This window comes from Dromaius novaehollandiae, unplaced genomic scaffold (genome assembly GCF_036370855.1).
Source record: "Dromaius novaehollandiae isolate bDroNov1 unplaced genomic scaffold, bDroNov1.hap1 HAP1_SCAFFOLD_129, whole genome shotgun sequence".
Classification (NCBI taxonomy): Eukaryota; Metazoa; Chordata; class Aves; order Casuariiformes; family Dromaiidae; genus Dromaius; species Dromaius novaehollandiae.
The window spans coordinates 12272-40000 of NW_026991479.1; positions in this window are offsets into that span (position 1 = coordinate 12272).

Below are 27729 nucleotides of genomic sequence, written 5' to 3' on the forward strand. Positions count from 1 at the left end.
GAAACATTTTGCTCTAGGTCATAATGTTTCTATCTTTTGATCCCTGTGCAGCTCTGTAGTCTCTCACATGATCCTGTCTGTCACTACAGAAGTTCTCCTCGATAAATTCATGCAATATTACCTTGATAAGGTCTTCAGAATAGTCCTTTTACATACAGGCTCTACTACCTACCACAGTAATGCAGATGACTAATAAATTAGATTTAAGAAAATAATGATCGCTGCTGTTTAAGGAGCTCAGACATGATATTTCTTGGAAACTCCATCAAATACTGAATGATTGGATCACATACATGTTCACTCTATACAATTTTTAAGCATATTAATGCAGGGGGGGAAATATCCTTTTCCTTCTTTGCAGTCTGTCCCAGAGCTGCAGATATCACTTGGAGCTTTCTCTTCTTTCTCAGTGCATGGTTCAAGAAATGCATTATGGAACAGGCTGATTCTCAACCCAGTCCTGGGTTGGTTCAATGCAACCATGAGTTTAGTCTCTTTCAGGTCTCCTCTCAGTAGACGAATAGCTAAGCAGTGCAATCCTCTCCCTTACAGTCTCCAACTTCTAACAGCCCTGGTGACCCATCATGTGTTCTGGTGTGACCTTTGTATTTGGGCTTGTGCAGAGGGAGTGCTGCTCATGCAGTTCTTCGTGCCAGAAATATTTCCCATGGGGATGGACGGTACTTATGGTCTTGCAGAGCAACTAGGAATTTGACTGACTTTCTGACTTCTGTTTTCTTCTGGGTCCTCAGGCTTGAAGTGAAGTTCTGTTTGCAGATTTACCAGTGTTTTGAATTTCTTTGTAGTTTATTACTTGAAAAGAATCTCAGAATCTCCTGGTCCTGTGCTGGTGAAAGATTGAAATGCTGCTTTCTGTCTCTCAAGCATCCTGACTCACAGTGCTGTGCCCACGTAAGGAAACGCACAGATAACAAGTCCTAAGACCACCCATGATTTTGTATCCTCTCTTTCTCTCGCTCCCCTCAGCCCAAAATCTTTTTCAGGTCGAAGATGCTTGATGTGTTAAATTGATCCATGTATGGAAGCTATTCAATACATTTTGATCATTCTTGTTGACTTCTGTAACCCTTTCCCAAATCTGCTGTCTTTTGGGTGGGTGGTGTGTGTGTAAAAGTGAGAGGGAAGGGAATGACCAAAACTGTGCCCAGAATTCAGCAGGTCAGACAATGAATATTTTATAGCTTATTTTTCCTCTCTCAAATGTTACTTTGTACATTTTGGGCTTCCAGTTAATTCTTTTGTCCTTCTTTTCCTTTGTAACACGTGAAAATATAATGGGTAAAATGAGGAGGGATATTGCGGTTGTTTCTTAGCTTTTTTCTAAATTGAAAGTTTAGCTGTTCTGCCTTGAATGTACGCAATGATGATCAGATAAAAACGTGTGTGGAAGAGCCTCCTTCAGTGTACTTTAAAATATATGTTGTCTCGTGTCTGCAACGTGCCAGCTAGGATGGGGGCTATTATCTCTGCTAGTCTGAGCAAGTAAAACCTTCAGAGTTTTACCAGGAACACAGAAGCTGGGTACTCTTCACAGCCATGTCACTAACTTTATATGATATTGTTCAGTTTATAAGACTTAGCTGTTTCCTACCTCAAGGCTAAGGACTGCGTTTCCAGTATGACAGTGAAATGTAATATTATTATGGAATGAGTATGTGAACACTCAGTACGTTAGAGCTTATGAGCGTGTCTGCTGTGAACTAGGTATTTTCAGGCTGCTAATTACTATGTGAGCTGAATGATGGTGCTCTCTAACATTTAAATCTACTCTGTGAAATAATCCTCTGTAAATCTGCTACAAAGGGTCTGTAAAACATTCCTTTTAAGAGGTTGTGAGGTTTATTTATCATGGAAAGTAGGTATTTAGAGAGAAAGTGCTTGATATTAAATTGCTAAAGCTGAAACATTTGAAGATCTGTTTCACTATCTTAAAGTTTTAACGTAAACATGCCAGTTAAATTCCCTGCTATCCTTCCCAAAAATGAAAGACAAACACATTTTTCTGAAAGATCCCTCATAACAGAGGGACTTGCATGCTCAAAAATATTTAATATTTCTTTTGCCATCACAAATCCGGAAACTGTGTTTGTTGCTGTAGAGCTGACCTGAAAATGAGCAGCTGTGAATCCTGTTCTCTTCTTTGCCTGTCTCTGAGGCAGTAAAGTATTTTGGATTAGGTTGATGAGTTCATCTCAATCTTTGTAACTATTATGACCATACTTTTTTAATACTTGCTACTGTTTCACCTCAATGGTGAGATTCAGCAGGTACATTAAGATTCAGCTGCTACATAGAGTTGTACCCTAGTTTTTCCTCTGCCGTTCAGTAGTTGGAACGCTCTGCAGTGTGTCAGAAAAGTGAATGACTGGTGTGATTAAGACACATTTCTCTGTGTACACAGAGAAAAGCATTTCAGTTTGTTTTTGTTTTTTTTTAAGATGTAGGAAATAAAAAGAAAAAAATGAAATCTGTACTGGAGGAATAGAATTTTCTTCATTTAAGTATGAACAGTACTTCAAATGAATGTAAGGAAATCATAAGATACCTGAATTTAAAGGTTCAAATGAACTAGTGGGACTCTAAATGCCGTCTCTCCTTCTGTTAACATATATCATGGAATGTTTAAAAAGTTGGACTTTTTGAATATATACTTTGAATATATACAAATAGCATGGGAAAAAACAGGTATTATAAGAGACCACAGAAGGGAAAATTTTATGGTCCACGACAGAAGGGATATAGTCCACAGTTGATGAAACTTTAATTGAGTTAGTAGACAGAGTCTGTTGCAAAAATATCAAATGACAGAATGATGAAATGTAATTAGTAAGTGTTGGACACTTTTCCCAGAAGCCATATGGGCCTTAATGTGTAAGGTGATACACAGACCTCACATAAGATTTTGTGGGTTTTTTGTTTTTTCCTTAGCAAAGAAAGCATCCACTAGCAGATTGTCATCATGCATCCATTGTGTTCACTTACTCTTTAACCTTCCTTGATGAGTAGAAATGGCTTGCTTTTTAAATACAAGACTTGAAAGAAACTCTGATTGGCTTTTAGGAGCATTCACTAAGCAAATGTCTTGAGGTTCTTTAAATTAATTGATGCCTTTTTCTTGCTGTGCCTCTATTAGAGTTCTGTATGACTAAGGAAAAAGATTTTTTTTCCTGTGAGTGTATGTGTACATTCTAAACTGTTATTGAGACTGACGGACTTGAATTAAAACATACAAGTAATTTGATTAGAGAAATAAATGGCTGTATATTAGGAACCTGCACTGGAAATAAAATATTTGAAATGTGCGCATCTATTCATATGGTAATAACAGGCCCTTTCAGGCACAAGGGCTGAATAGAATGATGCAGCCTTCAACCTTTCGATTGTTGCTATAGCAAGTACATTGCCTGCTAGTAATTAATTTGAACATCCATCAGTTACCTGGCCAGGTAGGCCCTGTAGCACTTCAAAGAAATAGGTTTGTTCAGTTTATCCAACTTGTCCCCAAAGTGGACATGTTCTTCAAATATTCTCACTTGGAGTGATTTAATGAGTTGACTAGTAGCTTGGCAGTGAAATAATCTATTGTGCACTTATTTTAGAAACAACAGAAAAAAGCATGATCCATTTTTTACTGAAATACTTTCTCTCAGAGAGCAGACCAAACTAGGAAGGAATTCTTCTGCCCCCCCCAACCCCCCATAGTGGACAATATTTTTTTAAAAAAAAGGGGGGGTAGGGGGTTAACACTGAACACTTGCACAGTTTTTTCTTTTTATCCAGAGTAAAACTTGCTGATATGAAGTGTTTTAAGTTGCTGTGAAAGTTAGATGGGAGATTGTTGCTAATCAACAATATTTTATTACATAAGGATTTAAACCAGGTCGTATTTATGGTAGGAGTTTGGCCTGCGAAGAGAAACAAATATATACTGCTCAAATTGCATTAGGCTACTTTTTGTTTTAGGAAATAGATAGCTAATTACTGGTGAAATTTAAACAGTACTTCAAAAATACTCTATGGAAATAAGGCAACAAATGTATTTAAAGATGACTGCTAAGGTTATCTATAGAACGGATACTGAGATATCCTCTGGTCATGGTAAGGTCCCTGCTGTGCTGAATACTAAGCATTTATGATGACAATACTCTCCTTTGCTTCAGCAGTGCCGGACCCAGTCTTGAAGATCTAATGTAAGATGGTTGTCTATAAAAGCCTCTTAGCACTTCCCAAAGTAAGGCTATAGAGGCTACAATAGTGAAATGATTGGTAATACAGTAATCTGCTTTACAAAAGCCCTGAGAGAGGGAGAGAGAGAGAGAGAGAGATCTATATATAAGTATATATATATTTAATAATGAGAGAATTTCAAATGGACTAGAACTTGATTTGCTTCTTAGGAACTGGCAGAAGCTGAATCCTAGATGCTGCTCATACTGCTTAAATCCTTGTATATGTAGGTAATGTGAGATCTTTTAATTTGTTCATGATTTTGAGTCTTTTCCAGCTCTGCTGTAAAACAGTTCTTCTAGTAGAAGTGATCTGTCACATACAGAACTGAGGAAGAAAGATACACAAAATAGAGTTTAAATAAGATCGTATCATTAATTTCTTTCTTTTTTTTTTGCCTAATGTTTCAGATTTTTCTTCTTGACTGTCCTCCATGTCGGGTTGCAATGATTCTTTTCAGGTAATGCCCCATCCTTGCTGCATTTCTGTCTACTTGCATGGTGTGCTTAGAAGTTGATTGTGGCTTAAGTCATAAAATAGTAAGATACGCATCCAGCCCTTAGTTAGAAAGACATACTGGCTGGACTGAATGATGAGACCTTGAAAAGGGTCATGGCTTCAGCTGTGGGTGCTGAGTCCACTGACCCTTGTTTCTTTTGTACTGGTGGTGGTTTTGGTCTCACAGGCAACACCTATTCGCGCAGTAGTTGATGAGAGCACAGGTGTCCTTCTACAGAATAACCTATGGGCTTGTTAAATGTATGTCATGTGCCTCGTACTTTCTGATTATCTTCACTAAAAATTAGTAGCTGATCTTCATGGAAGGCCATATGTACAGTATGGGTCTATTTTTTAAAATGTGGAGATAAGTTAAATAGTTAAAGCAGATTCCTACTGATTTGGGTATTTCTCAAATGTGTGCAATCTTTTCTATAATATTGCTTATTGTTACTAACTTTAGGAAGTGGTCTAATGGACTAGTGCAGTAGAGTCCAGTAAACAGCCCATACTTTTTATAGGTTCTTACCTATAGAGTTCTTGCTCTCAAAGGCCCTCTCTCATGTGCGTTGCATGATAGGGGTACAGCTAGTATATTGTGAGGAGGGTCATGGGACTTCCCAGACAGAATGATAATCAGGAATGGCTGTAGTTGCCACCGTGACAGTTCACTCGGCTCTTTCTTCTCTTAGTCTAGGCAGTGACTGGAAAATATGATGCTGGGGGCATGCCTCATGAATTGTTTTGGAGGTGCTACTGTCTCGCTACAACTTTTTCCTGCTGCTCCTTATTTGGGCAGGGAGTAGGCTGAATACAGAGATACAGTACTAGTGCCTCTTCATCTCAGAGAGCGTGCAAAGTAAGTCTGGTGTCTAGGAAATCCTGGATTTACTATGCATTTGCAAAGGACTGGTTGCAGGGCAGAGGCTGCAGTATTTGTTCTTTTTCAGAATGAGCCTTTCTGTTTTCTGACGTCCTGACATATAAATGACATTTGAAGAACTGTTTTGGAATTGTAATACCTTCCTCCCCCGCCCCAAGTTACTTATAAACTTTGTAATTTTTAATAGAGTTTATGACAGGCAGTGGTTGTAGAATGAAATTTATGCTTTACTTTGTCTCTTATATAAAGTAGACTTAAACAGTACTGACCTTACTTCTGTAGGTCCTGATGCAACAGTGGTTCAGGGAGAGATGACTGAAAGCTGTATAAAATAAAATACAGCACTGTAATTTAAATACTACTTTCTTTCCCTGTTCTTTGCTTGGGATTCTCTGTTGCATCTTTACAAATATAATTCTTTTATTTAAGTGACTCAAAAATCAGACTTCTTCCAAATTCCCAAAGCTTTAGTTTGATGTCATGTACATTTATGGAGTTGGATGAAAGTAAAAACTTTCTCAAATGTCTATTTTAAGCTCTGAAAGCAAAATGAACAGCAAAATTTCAACCATTTAGCAGCCTGGACCATGAACAGGATTAATATGAACAGGATTAATATGAACAGGCAGTCAAAACCTTCTAGGAATCCAAAGCTCATTATAGAAAGCAGTCCTACTTCAGGAAATTATTAAAATGTTTATTTAAAGAGAGTTCTTATCCTGGTTATTGCAGTGAACAGTGGCTTTATTCAAATTAAAGCCAGCAGAATTTTCTCAAATTTCCTGCTACCTTTTATGAAAGATACACTACATAAAATACTACATAACTATACATAACATGTACATATAACATACTACATAAAAACTTTGCATTTCATTTCTAATCTGTGAAAATAATATCTCATCTCTCTTCTAAGGTTGCAGATGCATATGTTAAATGGGGCCCTCTTAGCATTGCTGTTTCCTGTCGTTAACACGCGCCTGGTGAGTATACTATACCTTTCCTTCTCCTCGTGTATTTCTTCCTACAATACTTTCTCTAGAAAGGTGCTTGAGCTGTCTTTAGAGGTGGCTAAATTACACAGATTTGGTTTAGGAGCTATACTTCTAAAATACTAAGCAAGTTTTGATGGTTAAAATTTCTTGCTGCGTGTAAATTCACTGCTCATGGAAAACTTCTTTATTCCCATATCTTTGTTTCTGCAGGTATTTCCTCCCTCTCAATTAAATTCAGCAGGCTACATACTATTTGCATAATGAATCGGAGTGATCTATAAATACCTGCTGGATTTGTGTATTGAAGAGATATCTAAGACACTGAGAAAATGATGGGATGAGAGTGTTTCACTCAAAGCAGGTAAGTTAGCTCTTTTGCTAAGATCTTTCTGAAGTACTAGATTATCACTGAGTTGCTTCTTTTACTGTGAAGAACTTGCTGTTTTGAATATGGCAGTCAGATTACTAACACTTGCAAGTAGCCGCCTTTCTTCATCCCAGACCCTTTTGTAAAGCTATCTAAAAGGTGTTTCTTCTACATTGCTGGAGCAAGCAAACTACTTTCTGAAATGCATTTTCTTTTTATTTGTAAGTATTATTTTAATGATGTCTGAGACAACACTATTGAATGCCTGAAACTGAAGAACTAGTTTCTTTTCAAGCAGATGCATATAAAACTATAAATAAAATTTAAGTATAAAAAGTTTAGACTTCAGAATGGCTACGTTGTGAGATGGAGCTGTCAAGTGTGTTTTCTTTTGGACGTCAGGTGCTACGCTGCCGTACCTTTTGTCCTTGTGTTTTACAGGGTAAATTGATTGTGGGGAAAAAAGTTAATGCAAAAAAATAGTTTATATCTTTCACATGATTAGGTTAATTCTAAAGTCTAAACCCTTTTGTAGGGTGGCAGCAAGTGCATTCAGGAATGTAGTTGTAGCATCATATCGTAGCTGGGGTGGGCTTAATCTAGGAAACTTTGGCAAACAAGACCAGTGAAGTTGCAGCAATGCAATTTGTGTAGGCTGCTAATACAAGGACATATTCAGGGTTCAAGTTGTATAGTTGGTGCTGAAATCTCTGCTGCCAGTTTCAATGTTATCGGTACTGAAGCAAGCTAGATTGTTAGTAGATGTATGCCGGTCAGCATCATTTAAGCCTTTGAATATGCTATAGATACAGTCTTTATTTCAGCCTGGTGGCAGCTATTAGTCCTACAAATTATAGTTTGAGTTAGATTTTTGCTTCAAGTTATTTACCTCCAACAACAAGCTTTTTTCCTGAGTGAAGTCACATAAGAGCCCTCCTATGATCAAAGTGAACGCTGAGTAAATATATTTGGCTTTAGGAAAATTCAGTCTGTTTTACCAGGTTGTAAATTCCTGGTACAGGTCACTAGAATGGATCCAAAATACTAGTCTTTGATTTACAAGCACAATCACAAAAACTTCCATGTGGAGAGTTAATAATGTGGAGAGTGGTAGCGTAGAACAAAGTTCATTGTCCATTCCACCCTGATCTTTAAACTGACAGTGAACGTGATAGCTTTGAAAGCGGCTTCACAGGATAGCATGTGGCCCATGGTTAAAATGACGTAGTGGGAGACTAAAAAACTAGAAGTGGGTACACATGAATATGGGAGATTCCTCAGGCCTGGAATTTGCCCAGTGTTGTTGGCGTCTGTCACCTGCTCTCCCCCCCAAATTAGGCACAGCAGGGTTTCTTCATCCAGGTTTTCAAAACTGCTACAAATTTCCTGTCTTCTGGAAGAAAAATTAGCCTGTTGGTGTCCCTAGTAATACTCAAACCTGTCGAGAATTAATGCTAAGAAAAGTTGTCCTGAATCTGAGCTGGATAAAATATTTCTAAGAATTATTTTTAAGAGTTGTTATGCATGCACATATGGGTGTGTGTGTGTGTGTGTGTGTGTGTGTACGTATATATACATATAAGCGCACATGCTTGCTCATTTTCTCAGATTTCAGTGGTTTCAGTAGTATAAGCCTAGAGTTCCTTCAAGATTTAGTCTTTTAGTCCTTCCTAATCTGGTAACTACACATATTCTTTTTCATACTAGAAATGTTTATTTGCAGTTTGCAATTGTTTTTATTAAAATTAGTTACTGCTGAATAGAAATGGCATTAAATCAAAAATGCAAATAGAATTTCTTGATAATAGAATACTTTTCCTGTTTCAAATTAGGTAGCTTTCTGATTTCTATTGGATTTTTAGGAGTAACCTGTTAAGGTTAAAATAATACATGTTGAAATATTTTAATAAATCATTAACTTGTATTTTCTCTAATATTATTATAGATCTCACTTATATTTGGGCAGTGGTGATTAAACAGGAAAAATACAGACTACTCGTATAAAATTCTGCCCTTCTCTAGAGATAGAGGAGCCAAAGGACTATGTCCAAGAGCAAATATTTTTGGAATAAATACAGCTCTAGGATATTTTTGGCTTAACAGCTGCTTGCTAGGCTAGTCTCTTTTCTGTGTGTCTTCTGGCACAAGATAATATGGGTGATGTTTTATAGCACTGCAGCTTTGGCCCAAATTATTTCTTGGTAGACGTGCATTCTGCTCTATAACTGTCGTTGTAAATATCCACAATGACATTTTCCTGAAAGCACTGAATAACTCTTAACACTTAGTAGGAAGTTCCAAAAAAAAGTGCAATAAATTTGTCTATGCTCTCTGTTCCTCTGCTCTGATTTGTAATACCTTCCTGAAAAGCTTTTGACTCAGTCAGGAATGGTCATCATTTTATGCCTCAACTTTTTATTTCAGTTTTGTGATATTTTAAGACATATATTTTACTGTATACATGGTTCATACAAAAATTTGTATACCTAGTTACATCTGTAAAGGGTTGTAATATATAGTGCCTGGCAGAAAGTAAGAGCATGAGAAGTTGGACACCTGACCCAGCTACTCATTTAGAAGTGGGGGAGGGAGATCATGCTTTTGGGCAGGTAGGTGGGAGAGAGTTCTCTCATTCTCAAGAGACAAAACATTCTTGATTAGCATTAACAATCACATGGAAAATAGGGTAATCTTTGAAGACTTCCAGGTAAATAGAGAAGAAAATGTTAAGGGAATCAGATTGTTAGGTTCCCGGGTAGGAGCCTAGAAAGGTGTAAGAAGAAATACACAAGTGCAAGATCTCTTTTAACTCCGTATCTATATTACATGGAATACAGTGTAGGTCCTGATAGCCTAAGCCTCACAAAGGTTGGAAAGGAAGCCCGTTAAAAGTTTCTCAAATAAGTCGCAAAACAACGTGTGGCACCAGGTCTGTGCAAGTAAATTAATTTAGCTGCCAGTGAAGTGTTTGGAGAGTAATCGTTTTTGTATGAGCATGTGTGCGAACATATTGCATTAATCAAATTTTAAAGGAAAATATTTCTACTGGTTTTAAAGCTTTGTTTGCAAGCTGATGTCCTGAATATGTTGATATAGATAAAGTAAAAAATAAGACATGTCCTAGAGGCGTTGGGCTTACTGTCTCGGCTAACACAGAGATGGTGCAGTTTTAATGTTTCCAGAAGTTGCTAGACAGTATTATTAGAACTATTTGCCTTGAGAGGTACACAGCCTAAATCTGTTTTAGGAATAGAATCATACTTTGAGCAATACTTGCAGTGCACTCTGTCTTTAGGGACTATGATAATGTCCTACTGCATCTCTGTTGACTGTTAAGGTAACGATGCACTGTAGTAAAAAGTTTGCCCCAAATGCCTGTTAGCAACACAGCAAAATGGAATAAGTAATGGTAGCCCATGATGTCATTTCTAAATTGTCTAAGTCTAACTGGCATAAGTGAAAATAACAGTATGGTTAGACATCCAGGGCTCTGGAAAGGTGGTGCTTTGGCTGCTATTCGTACTAAAGCCACTGATTCTGCATCTTTCACACGTATCGAGGCTACGTACGTTAAAATGGTATGGGTGCGTAAGTGCAATTTACAATCACACTTTTATTTGGGAATGCAAATTTACCTTATACTGGTGGTAAGTAGTGCCAGTATTATCTGTAGAGGAAGTAAAAAATACTCTTTCTGAAATTAGTATTTTGTGCACATATAACTCTTCTATCTTGGACTCAATTCTACAGATGCCTGACTGTGTCCCTAGAGTCATTACATGTGTGCTGGTTTGCATAATCAAATTGAGTGACCAGGAGACTGTAATGCCTTTTTATGAGATACAATAAACATCAAATCTAGCACTGATCAAATAAGGAAAACAGTAATAAAAGTTAAAATAAATGCCTACAGTTTAGCTCAGCAGTGCATTGAACAACTGCATTGTCCTAACTTTCTTGGTCAGCTTCATCTCTGTAGTGACAGGCCAAGAAAAAAATTCCCTCTCAAATTAGCAGAATTTGGGTATGTCATGAGTTGGAATCCTGGGGGTTTGCTCTAGCTAGATCTTCTGGCATTTGTATACTAGTAAAAATATAGTTGTTGTTCTTGTTTCATTATGTTTCTGATCCCCTCCATCCCTGTAGCAAGGTATTATTCCTAGTCCTGTGTTCCACCATGTCTCGACTCTACTAATCTTCAGCACAGACGGACTCTCTTTATAAATCTCATGACTGTGCTTGTGCATGCTAACGCTTCCCTCTGGCAGCAGATGCAGATTCTGATTCTCTCCCTCTGTATATATGCCCACCCTAACAGGATTAATTGAAAATGAGAACTAGATAATATTGGATAAAACTAATCAATTAATGCTACCTTAAGGGGTTATATTATAATTCTCTCTACTGACTGGATTGTGTAGAAGATGGCAGATGCCTACTTGAAGTTGAGATTAGGTTTTTTGCCTATATCAGAATATCAGAAAATATCAGAAAAGGAACTGTTGCAAATAAAATCTGGGGAAACTGGTTTAGACCTTAGCACAGACACCACACAGATGGGTGCCTGATACTTAGCTACAGCCCTGGTACTCATTTATTTTAAGTGGCTTTGCTGTTGGCATCAATGCCAACATTAACATATCTTTATTTTCGCCCCATTCAGGTATGTGGGAATCCCTTATCTGATCTCTGCCAGGTGGACAAACTGGTGCCTGAGCTGTAGAATTGGCTGAATAATACGGTACTGAACAGTACAATAGTGTAACGTGGGTCAGCTTCTTGGCTACTTGCCGTTTGGACGTCTGCTGGAGAAATGAGTCTTAGCAGGACTGGAAATAATCTGTTTTCCAAAGGCCACTTGTGTTTTTGTTTTGGATTTTTTTTTTCTTTTTAAATACTTCATGTCTGTCCTGAGATGATTCTCTTAAACTCCTCCAGCAACTGTCTCTCCTCTGCCAAATAAGTCACTTGCTATCCTGAGTATGTTGAGAAGTAACCAACATCTGTTACATGGGCCTAGTAGCTGTTTGCCCCATGATTTCTGCATTGTACAGCTTTATATAGATTCCCCCTCTCCCATTTCATATATACTGTGGTTTGCTTTACAGGTTAAATTAAAAAAAATCTGCTTGCGGCTTATTTGTGGATTACTGACCCTGTCTAGGATACTAGTCATTAATTTTAAGTTATGAATCTGGGTTTACTGACTATGTCTAGGAAAGCTACTGGTACAGAATGCCATTCCATGTTTACTGCAGACACCTAGCCTGCCTGCTGGGTGTGCTATAGAAAAGGGCAGAGCTGAATTACTTTTGTTCCTTTTTCTGTCATACCCTGCAGTCTTTGTAGAGGATGGTGGAGGGAGAGTTCTTGCCCAACACAGTGCTTGAGCTATTGTTGCAAATATAAAACCAAGGCATAAATAATTAGCAGAGGGAGGAATACTACTTTCAGAAAACAGAGCAAAGTAGCAACCTCCCTTCCCACTGAAACCAGCTGAGCTGAAGCGAGTTTAGACTAGTGTTTTGCCATGCTTTGCGGGGCAGGGAGGAACTCGCATCTAAATATTAGACTTCTGGGCTCAACTCTATTCGAAGCTCTATGGTTTTGAAGAGCTTTTTCTAAATCTTAGTGCAGTCAATGGAAAGACCTAATTGTTTCCTCAGGGCAATAGCTGGTTTAAGTTGAGGCATCCATCACGTGCTCAGAGGACTGCCGTTGATGGCCGTGACTTTTCTTGCTCAGAGATAAAAGAAAGAGGTGAGCTCTAATCCTTCATCACATAGTTTCTCTTTTCTGCAGTCTCACAAGCAATAAAAGTGGCTGCTAAGGGTTTAGTTAGGCCGTTATACATAACTTACCTGTTCCTGGGATGAGAGCTTACTGTCTGCTCGCTATTTATTCTTGGTACGTCTCCAGCGAGCCCTTAGCAAGTGTCCCGGGAATTGTGGCCCTTTTGAATCTGCACCATACTGGGCTGATGCGGGGGCAAGCAGCAGATGTGGCTACCTTGAGCTGAACTCTTCCTGGAAAAAACAAAACATCGTACATCTTCTAGCAGAAGTTTCATCAGAAAATGTAAAAACTGAATAGTCTGAATGTTTATTGCAAAATATGCTAACATAGTACTCTGGATTTTGTGTGCGTGTTTGAGGAATAGTGTATGTCAGTATTAGGCTGTGTTTTGAAACACAGCATGATTTTATACCAATGTTAAAACCAGTGAATGGACAATGAACAGATTTTTCTTCAAGTAGCAACCTTTAAAGGAAAAGAACCTATTATCTTGAGTAGCAGGGTAGCCTGTACTCTGTATTCATTTAGACTGTTAAGAGAGCCTAGAATATGAGTTAGTAGAAGAAATGGATAATTTGTCATTTTGTCTTGTACCTTTACTTGTTTTAATGCCCTGAGAAGGAAAACAAGGTGAAATGCAGGAAGAGTGATGCTAGCAGCCTGCAAGGGAGAGAGGAGTTTAGGGCAAACAGCCAGCAAACCGATTGGAAATTAATATACAGAGTTCAGAGTAGTCCATCTTGATAACGAACGTTCAATGTTCCCGAATCTGGGGACAGGTGTGGATAAAGAAATATGTCATCAATACATTGGTCTGTTACTAGGGAAATACTTGTTGCTCTTGAGAGTGGCTGCTGCGTTCCACCAAAGGCATCTGATGGGAGAAGACACGTCTGTTGAGGCCTGTGGCGAGGGTCTACTTTAGGGTTTGTTGCAGTCTGGATTTAGATACTCATGGCCTTTGCAACTGCATACCATCAAATATTATGAGATGAATCAACTCAGGAGGCAGTATTCTGACCTCCTTTATGTTCTGTGAATAAGTGTTGCTTTGATTTTTGGATATCTCAAACGTGATCACATTCTAAACTGCTAATTTGTTTTCGTGAAGAGGTTTTTAAAATCCTGGATTGATGGGTGATCCTTTCTATGTTGTCTCCACTATCTGCACCTATCTGCTATCTGTGAATGAGTGTTTATTGATAAAACAACTTACAGACCAGACCTTTAGAGCTGGGTGAGTCAGTCGTTCTGTACAACTTTATAGTTAATCTGTTGTGTTTGTTTTTTTCTCTTTATTGTGGCCTGGCTGTACAGCTTGAGTGCCTGGCTGTACAGAGAAGTCTGCGTTGTCAGTTCCATACCAGGAAATGCATTTGCATAATTAGCTGGGCTTCAGAACAATCAATCTTTCACAGCAAAAAAAATGTTTTGTTTTACACACACACACAAAAAAAAAACATTGTCAACACTACTGCAGCAAAACAACTGTTACTCTGTTCTCAGAAGTGTCCTGAGTGTAACGTTTGTGTAACTGACCCTCACAACTCGGCGAGTGCAGAAGCCCACATGAAACCACAGGATATTAGAGCATGCTCCTTGGCAGGGATTGAGTGCCTCATGTTGTATTGTTTATATTAGGAGCTATTGTTTCTGAAGTGTGCGTATTCCAGTTGGGAGAGGTACAGGTTTTCCTTTCTCGCTACTAAAGCTGCGTTAGCCTCTCTTCAGATATTCTTGTTTGATTCCCTTATTTTGCCCTAGGTATCTTTCAACAGGTAATACAGGAGACAAAAGAAAAGATTAATAGTCAGGAAACTTCAGAATTTCTGTGAAGTTCTTGCTTCTGCATACTGTTATCTTGGTTGGTTTTATGTTTTGATACAGAATACTTAGAGTAAATTAACCCAACAGCTTGTATGGAAGATTCTTTAGCCTACTGTCTCCCAAGAGTTGGCTGCACATGTTGGAGTTTGCAGTCAGGACACTGATAGTGTTTAAAGTATTCAGCTGGAGGATGCCAGGACTAATAGAATCCAGCTGTTGGGTTTAATGGCTTTTAAATTCAAAATTGGATTAAAAAAATTGTAGAATTTATCTGCTGTTTATTGACTGTTATTTAGGAAGAAAGCTGAACTGTTTCAATCTCTGACTTCTGCTGATGCAGAATTTTTTGTGATGTTTCTGTTTCAACATTATGACTTTAATATCTTTGGACAATAACAGAAAAGGAAGGTTTTTTGAACAGACAGGCCATGATAGTAAGACTTGCATCCAGAGTCACTTTAGGCTTTAAAATGAGTCTGCATTTGAACCAAGGCTAATGATTTGGCTTTGCATTACTCCTGTGAGATTTCAGACTCAAGTAAGGGTATTGTCCAATTTTCACATCTGAAATATATCAGAAAAGTATGTCTCTTCAGCCTTTTAAGTGAACTGCAACAATAACTTGGATTATGAATTTTGGATTTTAATTTTTCCTGCCATTGTTCAATTTTAAAAGTGTTATGGTCTAGTTTGAGACTTTTTTTCCGAACAAATGGGTATAGACAAAGACACTTTGATTACTTTGCTTTTTTGCATCGTTGTTGGTAATTTATACTAACAAGGAAAAGGAAGAGAGCGAGCTTATGTTATCTTATGTTATTCCTCCTTTATTGTGCTTCTGGCTAATTTCCTAAATTCTCTGCTCGAAGCACTGTATCGTGTTTGCGGCAAGGAGGATGGGATGGGTACAGATAGCTGCATTTTCAAAGCACTGACCATTAATGTCTCTCATCCCTTTGTTAATACACGCAGGTGACAAAAGAACTTAAATGAAGGGATTCTTGCGGGGCATAAGGAGAAGTTTTCCTTCTTAAAAATGGTTCCTTGTGACTCAGTTGTTAATAATGAATTTTCCTTATTCCTCAGCTTCCATTTGAAATGGAAATCTATTACATCCAGCGTGTGATGCTCTACGTTGTGCCCATCTGTCTGCTGCGGAAAGGAGGTAGGTTGGCACTTTGCCCTTTGTATATTGAATTGGTCCCTTCCAGTGGAACAAGATGTGCCTAACGGTTACCACAGATTTTTGCTCTTTTTCTTAGAATATGTATTACTCTTACTTGTTGTTACTTAACAGTTCCTGGTGGTATGTTGGAGTTCCATCCTGGGTAACAGTGTCGGGCACTGAATTAGGGGCATGAAAAGATGGTCTTTCGCCCAAAGGGTTATGTTGTTTTCAAGACTTTTGCCTGCTTGGATGTTTCTCGGGAAGTACTGCACCTTAAACTGAGCTGAAAAGATCTCTTTTTATCATTAGATCCCAGGTAAATATTAATCAGTTAGTTAGATAATTTCTTGGAATTCTGAAGCTGTAATGAATTGTAGTGGCACTCATTAGTAAAACAGGCTAGCTTGCTTGCTACCTTCTCAAACAGTATTACTATCTTGCATCCATTTTACTGTAATATTGCAGTAAGTCTGGGAATCCTAAATCATTGCACTGACTGGGGTTTTTCTAATCGTCACCCCTTAGAAGGTAGTGTAGTATGTATTCATCTGGTGTGATGCTCTGTCCCCCTCTAGCGTCGATGTGCCCTCAGCCGCATTATCTAGCAGAGCTGCATTGTTTCATGTAGGAAATAGAAGCTCGTAATATATAGTCCAGATGTTCAGAAGCTTCAACTGACAACCTAGGGGTGTGATGCCAAGCAGTGGGATGTAATTTAGCAAACGCTCAGAACAAACTTAGCCTGTTTCATTCTCGTGAATCTCTTGTATTTTACAGCAGCAGCCACTTACAATCCTTTGCGCTTACTACGCTATGTTTGTAACCCTCTTTTTGTTCTTGACTATTGAGTGAAGCTAAGTGTAAATGAGCCAAAGAAAAAGTGAAGTACAGTAATTCAGAGATCGTTCTGTTTGTCTCTTATTAGTGAAATATGCCAGCCACATTTCATTTTGATGCAACTTTGATAGCACCGCTTGCCAGAATTTAAAAGATATAGTAAAACAGAAGTTGTATAAACTCCTAATCATTACAGAAGGCAGAGAGGAAACAATAGTGTTTACAGCCATGCAGTGCATTGTAGGCAATGACAAATCAAACTCTTGTAATATTACCATATCACTTCTTTTGATGTCCTTGAAGTTCCCAAATAATGTATCCTTTTGAGATATATATTTGCTTTGCTTTTACATTCGTCATTGGATGTTACCTGTGATCTTCCTTTGAATTTCAAAGTAAATGCTCTCCTGTTTTTTCTGTGCCTTTTATCTGGAGCTGATGGGACTGTATCTGTAGTTTGAAGGGCTTTGTGTTGTGCATTGTCTCCATCCTTTGCAGCCTAATGTGGTGGTCTAAATTTTTGCCCTTTATTAATTCCCAGGTATTTGCTGCCACCTAATGTTGACATGATAGTACTGAAATTTCAGACCCAAACTTTATTGGCTAAATGTATCAATTGGGATTGCCCTAGGCTATGTAACTAACTTTTCAATTTCTTACGCAGTTGGCTCCTAGTCACCTGACTGACTGTAATACCTCATTAGCAAAACACACGTGAACTCTTGCAGTAAGTTATGGCTGATGCCACAGGTGACTAGATCTATGATTGCTGATGGAAAAACTACTCAGCTTAAAAATATTTGTTAATATTTTGTCATTTCAATAGCACCTCTGTTTAAAAGCACTTTGAGTAGATGATACCCTTTATCATATCTTGTGCAGCCTGCTCTATGGACATTGATCAGCTCTATATTTATTGATAGCAGCTCTATTCCTATATTTATGATAGAAAGTTCCATCAGTGAATCTAGAGATAATAATCTGGAGAAGTTACTGAAGTGTAGTAAAAATGGAAAAATGAAAAGGAATGGATAGGATGTGAAGAAGTATGCTACTTCAGTTTTACTGGAAGCCTATCGATATTACTGATTCCCTTAATAGGATCTCTATCACAATATTAATATTTCTCTCAAGTGAGTTGAGCAAAACACCTGAAGCAGAGATGGCTTGAGGCTTACTCTAGATAGAACTGCATGACTGAGTTTGTTGACATGCTAATCAAGTATCATCCTAATCATGCACACAGACTCAATTATGTGTTGAAGTGTTTCCTTTTGGACAGGAAACTGGGTGACAGTGAGGACGATAAATCCTTTTTTTCTCTTTCTTTTTGAATTCCCCATTATTCATTATAGTGGTGAAGACAGGACATGTTGCACTGGCAGAATCACCTTTGGTGTTCCCTCTCATCAGTTTGGGGGTTCCACCATGCTTAGGATCAAACTGCTGTACTAGAGACATGATCAGTGCTCAGGCTTCAGTGTTGCACAGTAAACTGACTGAGAGCTCAGTGCTCAAGGATATATTCCCCCATGGGAATAAAGATTTCTTCCCCTCTTCCTCTGTCTCCCTCCCCTTTGTACTGGCCGAATACAAATTTCCTTTCTTCCCCTTCTAACATGTTTCCTTTCCAAACGTGCATATGCATGTATGCATGCACATACCACTGAGACAAAACAAATGCACATGTACTGTGGTTCAGATCTTTCTCAACTGCACTACAAGGCTCTCAGGTGAAATAGATGGCGTGCAGATGTAACAGGTCAGCACAGAAGATTTTAACTCAATGCAGTTCCTACGTGAAGTAGGCCTGTAGTTGGCTGCTTTCCTGTTGGATGAATCTCACCTTGTATCACCTGTGAAGCTTGTCAAAAATTATACTCTAGAGCTGAGCAGGAAGCAGCATTCCTGAAAAAGCTCTAATCAGACTGCCCAGCTATAGGATAGATATAGAATTTTGGATATGGTCACTGTGTTTTGTTTTTTTTAATCCCCCTCAGGGAATGAGACCCTCTCTTCCCTTTCAAAAAAGTATGGATGCTTTTGTAGCTCCTGGACTGTATTACTGTGTGATCAGATGAGCGCTAGGATTGGCAAAAGGGAGGCACAATGAGTGAATTGCCAGGGTGGGGAGAAAAAGACAGGAGCCAGTGCAGCACTGATTTAGACCATGGAACCACCCCTTCACTGAAAACTCCTCAAACCACTTTCATCTGCAGTCACAACTAAGTTGGTCTTACGAAGCATACAAGTATGCTCAGATAAGTACACTGTATTTTGCTACTGGGATAGAGATTGCTGGAAGAAGGCTTAGGCAGCTGGGGAATTGTAATGTCTCAAACTGCCACCACTGTTTCAGGAGTGCGTTAACCTGGCCTCCAGAGATCAAGGTACTAGAGACCTCCAGTGGTGTTCAGGAAAACTTTATTTTGCCTGCCATACACTTTCAACATAATGGAAAAAAAAATCTGGCTTACATTGCATCAACCTCAGAGGTCTAACCAGTTCTTGACTGTCTTGGTCCTTAAGCTAGTAAATCTATCAGTGGTCAGATTTTTGGATGGATTTGACAAGATCACATGTGCACTTGATTTCACAGCTTCAAATTATATTGAAATTTAATCAAAATGGCATTGTTATTTCCTAAGTGCTGTGAGCAAATGGTATCACTCCACAGGGGTATGGCCTAAGAGTTAATATGTGGCTACTCCTCAGCGGTAGAGTTCAGGTGATAATCTTTCTTACGGTTTGAGATCTCCAGCATAATTTAATGGAACAGAAAAGCATACTGGTGTTGGTTTTGGGTTTTTTTTCCCCCCTTTTTTCCCCCTTTTTTGGGGGGGGCACTTTAAGGAGCGATCTGATGTATGAACAGATGTACCTGAAGGGCCAGGAATATCCTTTATGCTTAATCAGAGGCCTTTGTATCAGTGTCACTGCAGTGTCACACAGTGTCGTCGTATGGTTCAGACATCTTAGACTGCAGGGGGAGCTAGGTCTCCAGCATCTTCTTTGTTAAAATGATGCTGATGCCAATTGATGCTGAACAAAGGATTGCCAGCTAAACACTTTTGATTACTATGGTAATTTGAAAATTACCATTTTAGGTCTCTGAAGCATTGCAACCCAAAATATTACTAATTTATAAATTTGTTGTCCCTTTCCTAGGTCACAGAAGTGAATCTGAACAACATGTTGTGCCCAGCCATTGCAGAGAAGAGAAGCCCTGGTATCGAATCTGGGCATCTGGACATCAGACTGTCATGACTATGACTCATGGGAAACTTGTAATCCTACTGTTCTACAGTGCTGTCCCCATCTTCAAATGTAGCATGGACTTGTTTGGATTCCCCACTAAGAAAACAGACTGAAATTTCTCCTCGGGGAACAGTACATACAGGAAGCAGAGACACCTAAACTCATACTGGAAAAGAAAGAGGAGGGATGAGAGGACTGTGTGTTTATACTTCTTCCCACAGTTTATTGCCTCAAAAACACCTCTGTAATCAAGTGAGTGTTTTTGCTTTTAACTGCTGTTTCTCACTGTTAATTGCCAATGGCAAAATTAGTGGCCTTATTCTGGAAATGGTTCGTGTTTTATACATTTTGTGTAGATTACAGTAGAATCTTGCTAAGCCACCCTTTAAAATTAAGCCCAGGATCTGTCCACATTCCAGCAAAGAGAGTGTCAGTGCTACCTCATTTTATGACTTTTTTTTTTTTCCTACTAAATATCAGTACACTTACATCCCAGGATAGGAAATAAAGCTGAATTATAACTCACCACTGGTAAGAACAGAGCGTATCTTGAAGTGCATCATCCTGGCTAACTCTCAGTGCTTGAATGTTGTTAAAATGGGTGTGCAAAATTCACAATTCAAATGCAGGCTGTCCACACTGTGGAGAGAGTAAACTGATTTGGTTGTATTTTGGACAGGGGAAAAAAATAAATCTCCACTTGCAACCAAAAGAAGAGTACTCTTCAACTACATTATGCTTCTATGGAAATACAAAAGAAGTATTAGTTTCTGTTAAATTCCATAAAGATTTTCACCAGCCTATTTTTTGAGAAGTTTAAATAAATAATTAGTAAGGACACTAGAACTAGCACAAGACTTCATGGGGGAAAAAGTCAGTTTAAAATAAATTTAGTCTCTCTTCGATGTTGATCTTTAGATTTTAAAGCCACACTTCCATTTCCTAGATAACAAAATTAACTATTTGACTTGTTCAAGGTCACGTGAATTCTTGTTGCAGAAGCAGATGATGAACCCAAATCTCCTGAATCCATATTAAGTCCTTCCTAACAGTGCTACTGAAATAATAAAGTTTAAACTGAAATATCCATTACCATGCTATTTCAACCCAAGAGCAAATATATAGCCTACTTGGATGACCCTGATCTGGAATGGTCTCAACTGTCTGGGGCATGAGCATTTCTGCGAATGAGATTAGTGCCAGACTGGCAGTTGGATTAAATTTTTTGAATGTGCTTAACATATAAGAACTGCCTGTGCTCCTTAGTGATAGAGAGATAGTGAAGCTCACCGCTACATATTGAAATTGATTTCCCATGTGAGCAGCAAATAGCTTGTGACAAACCCACCACAGGCCATTCAAACAACCACTCAGCTGGATCTCAATTTTCCTTTTTGTATGCCATTGTTAACAGACTGCGCTAAAGAAAGTAGTTCACACTGGTCTGTTAAACAGTCATCTGTTGAATAGCAGTACTGCAGAGTTATAAAATCTATAGTGATTATTTGTCTAATGAGAAATGCTCACAAAATATCCCAGGTATGAATTTAAAATTAGTATCCCAAACCACATGTGGGAATCCAGCTCCCTCTGAAATGTTTCTGTGCGGAGGTCATTGTTTCCTTTTTGTCCCTTGATGTCTGGATAATGACACTACTGAATATCATACTGTTGTTTTCAGGATTGTGAAGTCTAGCAAGTGAGGGGAATTTTCTATTATTTGGTGAGGTCAGTGTGGAGTGTGAGAGTCATTATATATATATTATATTTTTTTATATATATATATATATATATATATGTAAATTTTGCAAGGAAAAAAAAGAGGATGTTGTAGTGCAAGATTCTTAGCTGGAAGAACCTGAACAGCTCTCCTAAGTGTCTGCTGAAACACAATTCTCTGGCTAGATTGTTTGAGCTGAATACGAGAAACATGGGTTCAAAGCCAAACTATGCCATTGCTCTGCTTTGTAATCTTGGGCAGTTTACTTAATCTCTTAAAGACTGCGTTCTTCCTCCAGTCCTGTTTCATAGCTAGGATCACTTGTCTATTTTAGTGTTTTACATGTTGCCTAGTGAAACAATGTAGGCCTCTAAGTTGTCCCCCAGATATCAAGGTCTCTGAATTCTAGCTTTTCTGAATGTTCATCTCTTTAGTCTAGTACCATCTGTTCTCAGGCTTTATACAATACTTCTGAAATAACATAAGTAAATGTCAACCGGGTGAGTTCAGGTGAATACAAATATGGTATAGCACTACTCTACCAGTTCCTGGGAGCTGTTTTAGAGAGCTTAACTTATTTAAATATTATTTTGTGTATTGCATCTAGGTTAAAAATGCACTTAAAATTGCAAAGACAACAGTGAAAAACTTTGCAAGTCAAATGACATTTTCTTTACAGCTAGGGAGGCAGCACAAAAAGTTTATGTATAGCTTGACCAGGTCACTTAAAGTTGGTACTTTGGTAATAGAGCTGTGGTCACTTAAACTCTGACACCAAGGCTACTTGCTTCCTCTCTTCCTATCTATAATGAAAAACCATATGCAAGGTGGTGTCATGTATCTGCCATCTTACTGATGTTTTCAGGTAGTGGAGTTTAACTAATACCATTGCTATTTAAGTGAAGCTTTCTGTACTGGTTTGTAAATAGGATACCCCTCAGTTCTTAGAGCATACTTGCTAAGTATGTTAGAAAGTATTAGACTAGTCTGAATTTTCTCCCTTTAACTATAGAGGACTCCATTATTCGTATCAACTTCACTTTTAAGTTTGGATTTTGCTTGTAGTTCAGACGCTTCCTCTGATCTTCATCCAGCCACTGGAAAAGAAATCCTATAAGCTGTCTTACGCTTTCACAGAAGCTCATATTTGTCATGGTTGCATCAAGCCACAGTTTGCTTACTAAAGCATGGTGTGCAATTGTATTTTGGGTAAAATTACAACAATGTTGTTGCTTATTAAAGTCACAGTGAGAGTGACATACGGGGTGCATATGCGCTGCTGTCATTCAAGTATACAACCAACTTCTTGCTCTCTGTTGACTAGGAACAGAGCCGCTATGTTATTTTCAGTGGATAAGGGATAGCTCTACTGCTTTAGAATGCAAAGTGTAGGTAGTTTTGGGAAGAATATTGTAACTTTCAGAAATTTCCATTTAAATTACATTGATTTTACTGTAGCTACCTGGCATGACAGCCAAAATTATAGAAAAATAAATGCAGAAAAGAATTGTAAAAGGGCAATAAGGATTGAGAAAGCAGTCCTCTGGTGATTTAAAAACAGAGAGCATGCATGACTAAATGGTGGTGTGGTGAAGCAGGTAAAAGGAGTTATTTTGCCTTTATCTTCATAAGATACTGTACATGGGCATACTCATACCAGCTTTAGTCTAGTGAGTACTGTCATAGCTACCTACACATGTACATAGTTATTCTCAGTCCCAATAGGCTTGTACAGCCTATGCTGAAGTCTATTGAATCTTTATGGTTATTGCTGAATGTGCTAGCTAGTGAAGGGTAATATCAGTATAGCCTGTCTCTGCTATAAGGCATCCTTTGAGTAATGAATATAACTATCAACATTTGATAATATCTAACAGGGCAGAGAGCAGGCAAAGGCAGATAAAAATGACAGTATTTTTTTTTTTACAATTGTCTGAAAGTATACAACTTTTTACAGAGCCTGAGCACCATGACAGTGTGCCTTTTTGTGTGTGTGTGTCCCCCTAGGTTATTAAAGTCATAAGGAAAGCAATATTTTTCCCCATATCTTATTAACATGTCTGCTAGTAAGACTTTGACAACTCTGTAAACTGTTTCTGTTCTCGCCATATGTTTGAATACTTAATTCTAAAAATAGCCTTGCATCTAAGGGTACTTTTATTAGAGTATTATTACTTCTTTGGTGAACTCTACATCATGTGACATTGTGTTTTTTCACTAAATTGCCAAAACTCGTTTTCAGGAGGAGAGCCCTGAAATACTGAGGCATCTGTGGTGTCTACTGAATATAAAATTAATTGCTTATACTGTATATTTGAGAGTATCTCCACAGCAATTTTCACTTAAGAGCACGGTCTGTCACTAATGGATTGACTACTTTATAAAGGTTTTCTGTTTCTATGCACTATCAGTGCAAATTACTTGAATAGATGTCAACCAACGATGAAATAGGAGGAAATGGCCATCAAGCTACACTCTAATGCAGCACTGTGCAGTAATTGCCACTGCCTGGGTTAGTTCTGTACATGCTAAAGTCATAGCTCCCATAACAAGCAGGTGTTTGAGTACAAAAATAACCTGATTTTGAAGACTCCATTGTATGCTGTTACAGTATTTTAGATACATTTAGTACTTCTGTGTTAGAAGGAAAAATTAGGTAAATGAGGTAAAAATCACTGGTGTTGGTGGAAAATAGGCAAGCTTACTGAGCTAATATATTGTACATTTTAATGTTGGAGCAGAAGGAGGGAAGAAACTGATCCGGATGCTGCAGGTAAGAAATAAGGCTCTCAAATATTAATTACTATAACAGGAGTCTCTAGGTTATCAGCTAAAACCAGATACCCCAACATCTAGAGGAGAAAAGAGGATTTTCCATGAGTGTTTGGACACAGTAATTCAGCTGAATACTAATGTATTCCTTTCTTTTCAAGGTGTCTACACTCCAGAACCACTCTCCAGTTTCTGGTGGGCTCTTCTGTCTACTGGGCTTATGTTTGTATACCATTTTAGCATCTTGCAGATTCTGGGATTGGTAAGTAAATGTGTGTTAATAAACAGATAGTTTGCAAGTACATTCAAAATAAAAACACTGACTAGTTTTTCAAAGTGTCCAGATTCACATGGATAAAATTACTTGAATACAAATTTTTAATCGCATGTCCTAATGGCCATTTGTACCTCATATTTCACAAGTAGTGGTAAAACCTTCCATAAATCAGCTATGCACCCATGTAAATCCATCTCTTAAATGCACAACTGCATTCAGATCTGCTTTCCTTCTGAAAGCTGGCCAATTGATGCTGAACAAAGGATTGCCAGCTAAACACTTTTGATTACTATGGTAATTTGAAAATTACCATTTTAGGTCTCTGAAGCATTGCAACCCAAAATATTACTAATTTATAAATTTGTTGTCCCTTTCCTAGGTCACAGAAGTGAATCTGAACAACATGTTGTGCCCAGCCATTGCAGAGAAGCGAAGCCCTGGTATCGAATCTGGGCATCTGGACATCAGACTGTCATGACTATGACTCATGGGAAACTTGTAATCCTACTGTTCTACAGTGCTGTCCCCATCTTCAAATGTAGCATGGACTTGTTTGGATTCCCCACTAAGAAAACAGACTGAAATTTCTCCTCGGGGAATAGTACATACAGGAAGCAGAGACACCTAAACTCATACTGGAAAAGAAAGAGGAGGGATGAGAGGACTGTGTGTTTATACTTCTTCCCACAGTTTATTGCCTCAAAAACACCTCTGTAATCAAGTGAGTGTTTTTGCTTTTAACTGCTGTTTCTCACTGTTAATTGCCAATGGCAAAATTAGTGGCCTTATTCTGGAAATGGTTCGTGTTTTATACATTTTGTGTAGATTACAGTAGAATCTTGCGAAGCCACCCTTTAAAATTAAGCCCAGGATCTGTCCACATTCCAGCAAAGAGAGTGTCAGTGCTACCTCATTTTATGACTTTTTTTTTTTTTCCTACTAAATATCAGTACACTTACATCCCAGGATAGGAAATAAAGCTGAATTATAACTCACCACTGGTAAGAACAGAGCGTATCTTGAAGTGCATCATCCTGGCTAACTCTCAGTGCTTGAATGTTGTAAAATGGTCACAGTGAAGAAATGTACGCTGAATCTCCCAGTGACAAGTGTGAAACAATGAGATTCTACTGTATTTTCATTAAGCTGGTTGAAAATATTGGAGAACAACAGTAACTTGTTACAACAATATTTGTAACAACAAAAATTGTAAACAAAAATTATGTTTTAACTGACTACTATATTTCTAAGCTGCTGCGGATGAATATCTGACTAGGTCCCATTGTATCTTAAAGCTTTGGAGATGTTTTTATTTGAGTGACTGGAAAAACATCAGGTTGAAACTATTTCAAAAAGCCATGTAACATCTAGGCTAAAATAGATATTTCGTCCACTGTTCTGACCTACCTCTGAACAAGATGGTTATTGACATTTAGCTTAGACTGGAGAGGGAGGGAGTAGAGATACAAAGTCCAATGTGAACATCAGATTTTTTTTTTTTTAACTTACTAGCTTTTGAAACATTCCTGCTCTGTGCTCTACACTGACCTCAGCAGAGTGGTTAGTCAGGGAACAAAATTAAATTATTTTTTCTCTACAGCTCTAATATGCTCTGTATACTGATTTAAAACTATAGGTATAAAATGGAGAGTTAAGTCAGTCCACCCTCTAATACAGAGGCAGTGTTCCAGTTTACTAGTATGGCTGCATTTATATTAAGAGATAGCACTAAATTTCTTGTTGACACTTTTTGGAGTAGAATGGGATGCAAGTAGACAGCATTATAAATAGTAAACTGTGTGTACCTCTTCAGATTTTCCAAGTCTAGAGGGAGAAATTGTTAGGCAGAAAGATGGGAAATCGTGACCTGTATATATTCAGATAGTTTGAAGTCCATTGTTTGTGCAGACTGTTGCTATTTCAGGGCTGCAGGAATTGTGTTGTACAGAAGTTTGTTGCAATTTATAGATTCTTTTCATTGTATTGTCATAGCTGTGACTTGTAAGATAAAACAAAACCATCATACCTTCTCCTCCAGCTCAGTCACCTGAAGATATATTCTGAAGTTAAGGCACAAACATGCATACCTCAAGAAGAAAAGCAAGAATGATAAGTGTGGGTTTTTTTCTTTCTCAAAACTTTCATTGGAGAGAGAGAGCAAATGGCTTCTCCAAATATTTTAACTCTATTTGATTAAAAAAAAAAGAAAAGAAAAAAAAACAACAAAAACCCCCCCAAAACCTGAATCAGAAGTGCTTTGCCCCATGATCTAATTGACAGACTGCTTTCTGGCTCTCTTCCAGGCCTGGCTGTAAAATACACATGCATGCACACAAACACTCTTTCCTACCCCCAGACACTGTCAAATTTATCTCGTTTTATTTATTTACATGAGAAATTTGCAAAATGCCTTGAATTGGATTAAATCCTGTTTAGAAAGATTTCCTGGTATTACATCAAATTTGGCAGCACTAGCATTTATTGTCTTTTAAATCCTAACTACTATTTCTGAAGAATCTTTCCAGTTTATCTGTTCTAAAACATACTGTAGCTACTGGGAAAATTGGAGTTAGAAACAGAGAAGCAGTCCCTCCCCCTTTCTCTCTCTCCCCCCCTTCTCTCTCTCCCTCTCTCTCCCCCCCTTCTCTCTCTCCCCCTCTCCCCCTTCTCTCTCTCTCCCTCCCCCTTCTCTCTCTCCCCCTCCCTCCCCCCTTCTCTCTCCCCCCGCCCTCCCCCTTCTCTCTCCCCCTGCCCTCCCCCCTTCTCTCTCACCCCCTCCCTCCCCCCTTCTCTCTCTCCCCCACTCTCCCCCCTTTCTCTCTCTCCCCCTCTCTCGACCCTTTCTCTCTCGACCCCTCCCCCCTCCCCCTCCCCCCTCTCCTCCTCTCCCCATCCCCTCCTCCCCCCACTTCCCTCTCCTCCCTCCCCTCTCCCTCCCCTCTCCCTCCCCTCTCTCCCTCCCCTCTCTCCCTCCCCTCTCTCCCTCCCCTCTCTCCCTCCCCTCTCTCCCTCCCCTCTCTCCCTCCCCTCTCTCCCTCCCCCCTCTCCCTCCCCCCTCTCCCTTTCCCTCTCTCTCTCTTTCT